Below are 6140 nucleotides of genomic sequence, written 5' to 3' on the forward strand. Positions count from 1 at the left end.
TGCTCTCACGGAGAGATTTTTGTTGCAAAACTAATGCACCTAGGACGCTGGAGATTGTTGTGATAAGATGGTGAGGCCAAATGAATGGAATGAGACATGTACATAAATGACACAGGTCACTGGATGTCTGTGTGGTAGCTAGGCATTCAAGTTGAACTATTGATAGGTGTATCAGGATGACCTTGAGAGAAGATCATGTTTATTCGCAAAGTTGCAATGTCAAAGTAAATAGTTGTTTGCAAAGGCACATGGACAATAGACCAAATAAAAGAGTAAATTGTCAATCTGCTAGGATTATACTCACCCTACCTCCCAATGATGAAACATAAAATTGAAAAACAATGGGGACCAAGACACGGATCTGTCTAAACTTTTTCTCAACTGTCCTTTAAGTGTCTTTTAATTATACTTTTTGTGTCTGTAATTGAGCAAATATCTTTGAGGGTGTTTGATTGAATTGCATTGTCTTATTGTTGAAATTGTTTTATATTAGAAGTATGGGCAGACCAGACCTGCAATGAGAGAACAGCAGAGGAGGCGGCATCATATGGGGCAGAGCTGCCTCCAGAACACGATTCATCCCCCAAAAACGTCAACCTGCGTTATATTATGGGATGCGTTTTTACCATGCTACATATGGATAACTCATTATATCAGTGCGACTACTTTGTCAAGCTATATTAGAACAGTGTATGTCCTGTTAGTGGAAACATTACATTACAGGGAAATGTACATAAGTGTGATAAACTCATGAATTCACTGTAACATACTGACAAACTACCTATGGATGTTCAATTATGATAACCCAAAGGTGAGGTGGCTGTATGACTGATTACTCTCAATGATTTGATTAAACAATAGCTGTGACATTTAAAAGAAAAGGATCTGTGTATGAGTTGTGTTACTGTGTGTCTGAATGTTGGTATTTTATACTGTAAATGTACTACATTTGCGCATTCAGTATTTAGAATAATTAATTTCCCAATTATTTTCACCTCTAACATTTATTTGCTTGTGTGCATATATTAGTATTCTACATATTAGTACCCTATATTATTACTCTGCATTTATTGTGTGTGCTTGGGTCTGTGTGTGTTTAGCATGTGAGCCACAGTGTTTTCAATCAGGCTAACGAGTGGCAGGCATCCAGGCGCGGAGGCGGGCTGATTAAGGCTCTGCCAGGAGCTGGAGGCAAGGAGGGGTTAGAGGAGGAGAGAGGAGAGAAGGCTGGGGAGAGGGGGCTGTGTGGTGGTGCTGGGCTGGGGGAGAGAGAGCCACGGATCAGGAACCAGGATCCCCAGGGATGGAGCAGGTGCAGGCTGCGAGCGAGGCCTTTGGGCCCAAAGGGACACACAGAGCTTAAAACAATCTGCACAGCTCCTTTTTTTAATTTTCCTGTTCTGAAACATCCCACCTCTCTCACTGCCTCTTTCTTTCTCTGTGCCCCCTCTCTTTCTTTTTCTCACTCTCTCGCTCCTTAGCCCTCTCCCTCTCTTTCTCACGCTTAACAGATCAGCACTCCACAAAGAGGGATAAACACAGAGAGGAAAATTAAAAAGGGAACTCCCCTGGCACACCAAAACAAATTAGAGCAAACAAATTACACTGAGTCAACACACAAACACTGGAGCATCTGTGGCTCTGGACTGACTGAGGGGAGCTGGTGGCGTCCTCAACCTCAGACACCACCATTACAGCCACCATACAGTACTGTACGCTCTCTCAAACCAATCCACACACTACACTCTCATAGAGTTACACTAACAAACTTTAACAGATTAACTCCAACTATTATATTTACAACAACAACAAACAAACAAAATTGTTGGTATACCATGAATGTGAATTCATGACTAGAGAATGAATCTGAGATTGTTAGCTCAGTATATTTAAGAGTAGGCCCATACGCAAGAAGTATGAGAAGTTAATGGTATGTTAGTATTACAAGGAAAAAATGTGTCGGTTTCAAAAAGTGTTTGTAAGGAGTGAGTTGCACAATTTGTGCTTGAATCGTAATGTGGGTGAATTCAAGTTCTAATATATGATACATATGTTATGAGATTTTAGATTTCTGTCTGTACATTTCACTAGCCATGGCTAAATTCACTGTATATCAACATATTCAAGCATATTGATCTGTTCCACTGTGAGTATGAATGTGTGTGGTTTGATGGTTTTGGCTGGCCCTTCCCTTGGCCCTCTGGCAGTGGCAGTGACCCATCCATCTGCCTTCCACTGTCTGTCTGGGGCCCTGGGGGACAAGGGCCACTATGGCCTCCGGGCCAGCTGGTCATCCTCCAGAATCAGCCCTCCTCTGCCAGGTGGGTCCCAGTGGGCCCCAATGGACCCCGGGACACGCCACAGTACCTCCACAATGAGCACAGTACCCCCACACCCAGCCGCCCGCCGCAACCCCCACAGGCTCAGGTGTTCCCCACAATGCCTGGGTTCAGGGGGACTTGACACCAACAGGTGGCACTGTTTTCTTTACTAATTACAGCTTTATTTATTCATTGGCATGTGGAGGCTTCCAGATGACTTTGGCCGCCCCGCTCGTTCACAGGATACGTGCCAGTGTCTCTCTCTGTGTGTGTGTGTGTGTGTGTGTGTGCGTGCGTGCATGTACAGTACAGTCAGAAGTTTAGACACACCTAATCATTCAAAGGTTTTTCTTTATTTCTACTATTTTCTACATTGTAGAATAATAGTGAAGACATCAAAACTGTGAAATAACACATGTAGAATCATGTAGTAACCTAAAAAGTTTTTTTTTTAAATCCAAATATATTTTATATTTGAGATTCTTCAAAGTAGCCACCCTTTGCCTTGATGACAGCTTTGCACACTCTTGACATTCTCTCAACCAGCTTCATGAGGAATGATTTTCCAATAGTCTTGGAGTTCCCACATATGCTGAGCAGTTGTTGGCTGCTTTTTCTTCACTCTGCAGTCCAACTCATCCCAAACCATCTCAATTGGGTTGAGGTCAGGTGATTGTGGAGGCCAGGTCATCTGATGCAGCACAATGTGGCACTTGTACATATTGTATGAGCTATTTGGAGTACCATAGAGGGTCTTCATGCAACAGAGTGTGTGTAATCTTTTGAGTAAGCACTTAGGTTTGATTTATAGACTGTCATGGTAAACCTTAAGAGCATTTTGCCACTCTGAGTCTTTCATACGTGGCTCTAGCAGCAGATCTAGTTGTTTCTCTATGTCGTTGGTCTGTGGGGATGTTTCAAGCAAGCACTAATATACTTTGAGGTTAGTGACTCTAATGTTGACTTCTCCTCTGGGAGAAAGAAAAAGAGGGCAGAGAGAAAGTGAGAGAGCAAGAAAGAGAGAGACTAAGAGTTCAGGCCTTTATACCCAGGCACAGAGCACAGACGGAGACACCACTATGGACCGGGCCCTATCATGGCTTCCCTTCTGTTGGTCCATTATCTCTCTCCCCATGCGACACTCCCCTTCCCTTCTTCCCTCCATCCATCCTTCCCTTCCCCTGGATGTTATCTTCAGCTGCTTATGCCCTAATACCCCAATTGTTGGGCTCTAAAAACAATAATTAGCAATCCCAAATGAGACTGAGGGGCAAATTTAACAGCTTTTTTCTCATGTTTTTTCCTTCTTTTTATCTTCTCTTTTTTTCTGAAGAGCAGAGGGATATTGGCAAAGCCTCTTTAAACTCTCTGGCTTTGCGGGGGATTATTTTTGTGCCGAGATCCTGGCGGGTCTTTTTGTTTTTTTCCTTCCTGGTTGTGGTGGCAGACACGCTAGGTAAACAGTTTGTGTCACACTTGATTGCGTTTGAGAAATTAAAAAAGGAGGGAATGATAATGCGTCGGGGATGGGGACACTGACACCGTAAGACCTGGGCTCTTTGGGGACCAATGGAACGTGCCTTGACAGAGTGGCCCTCGCGGCCAGAACAATGCCGGGACCCATCCTTCAGAGTACACTCCCAGTTCCCAGTCTCTAGCACTATCTACGCTAGACCATCTGTCTCGCTCTCTCTTTCTCTCCTCCTCTCCTCCTCTTTTCTCGGTCTGGAATGGCAGTGGATTTGAATGTGTTGAATGTGGCTCAATTATTCAGCTGTTTGCAAACACGCTGGCTGGAGGTGTGTGTGTGTGTGTGTGTGTGTGTGTGTGTGTGTGTGTGTGTGTGTGTGTGTGTGTGTGTGTGTGTGTGTGTGTGTGTGTGTGTGTGTGTGTGTGTGTGTGTGTGTGTGTGTGTGTGTGTGTGTGTGTGTGTGTGTGTGTGTGTGTGTGCTGCTGATATTGCAGAATTCCCCTGGTGGTGAAGGTCTGTGTCATTCAGAGCTCAAGTCTAGAGAAAACACATTCTCTTAATACTTGTCCTCTGTGCAGTTTAGTAAAGACTTTGGAGGTGTCTGAGGGTTTAAATGCACCATAGTATATTTCAGTCTCCATGGTTTATACCGAGATGTGTTGTGTTGGATTATAGTAGCCCCAGATGATTGGATGACAGTTTACAGTTTGCTTCTATCGTCAGAATGGTTCAGTGGTCAGACCCACTACAGTTGAAATGGTATTAAAACTCCACAGAGGGGTATAACGGGGCTCTCCAACCCTGTTCCTGGAGAGCTACCCTCCTCTAGGTTTTCGCTGCAACCCCAGTTGTACCTAACCTGGTTCAGCTTGTTAACCAGCTAATGATTAGAACTAGATGCGCTAGATTAGGATTGGAGTGAAAACCTACAGGAGGGTAGCTTTCCCGGAACAGGGTTGAGAGCCCTGGTGTATAGTACAGTTTGGTATGAGGACCTATAGAGGGCAGTGTTTTACCACAGAACAGTGACCTGTTGGCTATTAAGCAGAACCCCGCTGACCCCACTAATGCCAGAGAAGACATGTGTAGAGGACTGTACTGCACTCACATTTAAATACCAACAACAACAACAAATCTGTGTCCAATCACAGTGCATTTATACCTATGTGTCTCAGCCACCTGGGTTGTATTCACTAGGCACTAAGACTAAAACAGGGAGGGACAACCTGTATTTGCCCAACAAGAAAATTGTTTCCATTTACCGTGGCAAATGTTTCTCTACGTTTTGCTACAGTGTGCACTACTGAATACGACCCAGGTTTCTCTCCTTGTCTCCTGTCCTTCTTGATCTCTGATCTTATCTGTCTGGATAGAGTGATACAAAAAGAATGGCAAGAAAAATGATTCAATCTGCTCCAAGTCGTCTCAGATCATAGATCATTATATCAAACCTTGTTATTAGCTTTCAATGGGTGGTAACTCCACCAGTTATCTATGGACCTTTGGTTCAGGTCCGAGCCAGGGTGGCTTTACAGTGCCCTTTTCACACTATGGTATCGTCCTGAAACGTGCTGTGAGAGTGCAGTCCAGTTCGACACAATCGTCTGGAAAAAAAGGAACTGTTAGGACTGAGTTTACCCTTCTGTTGTCACATTTTTTTATTTATTTACCATTAACACCACCTTCAGAATTACATCTTGAATGCCTTTAACAATCACTTTTTTTCTCTCTCTCACATAAACAAATTTGTGGGGGGAAATTATTTGCATTCCGCAATTTCGTAGGAGGTAAAACGAGATACAGGTTACACAGCCATTGTACCTGTCACATATTGCAGTTCCGTCACGAGGGACCGAACCATATCAGTCTGCCTGGAGCGTCGCGGGCCTCCCCTAATATATAATCTGTTGTTACTCTGTCACCGCGAGGAGCTCGTCGAGCCCTGGGAGACGCTACAGAAATTCATTAATCTAATTAAATACGTCGCATTGCCCAAATGAGACGCTGCCCTGGCTTTGCTGCAGGATACGTGCAAAGTAAGGCTTTATTCCACAAGAGAAGCATACAGCCGACTAGCACTAACGCTCACATGCTTCATTAAACTCTTAATGACCTATTGTTTCTAACTAGTTTGTGGTGTTTTAATGTGAATCTACAGGAGGTTAAATGTAATCTACATTTTCTAATCTACTGGTCCATTACCAAGGAGTCAAAATGTTATTGGTTTTGTGAGTAATAAGACTTTAAATGGCACTGATAACACTCCCGAGGGGTAGTAGTGGGGTTTCAGCTGTGTAATTGAATTCAGCTTTTTTTTCTTTCTTTTTGGGGGAGAGAAAGGGGAAGCA

Source organism: Oncorhynchus mykiss, chromosome 2 (assembly GCF_013265735.2).
Source record: "Oncorhynchus mykiss isolate Arlee chromosome 2, USDA_OmykA_1.1, whole genome shotgun sequence".
In the NCBI taxonomy this organism is placed as follows: domain Eukaryota; kingdom Metazoa; phylum Chordata; class Actinopteri; order Salmoniformes; family Salmonidae; genus Oncorhynchus; species Oncorhynchus mykiss.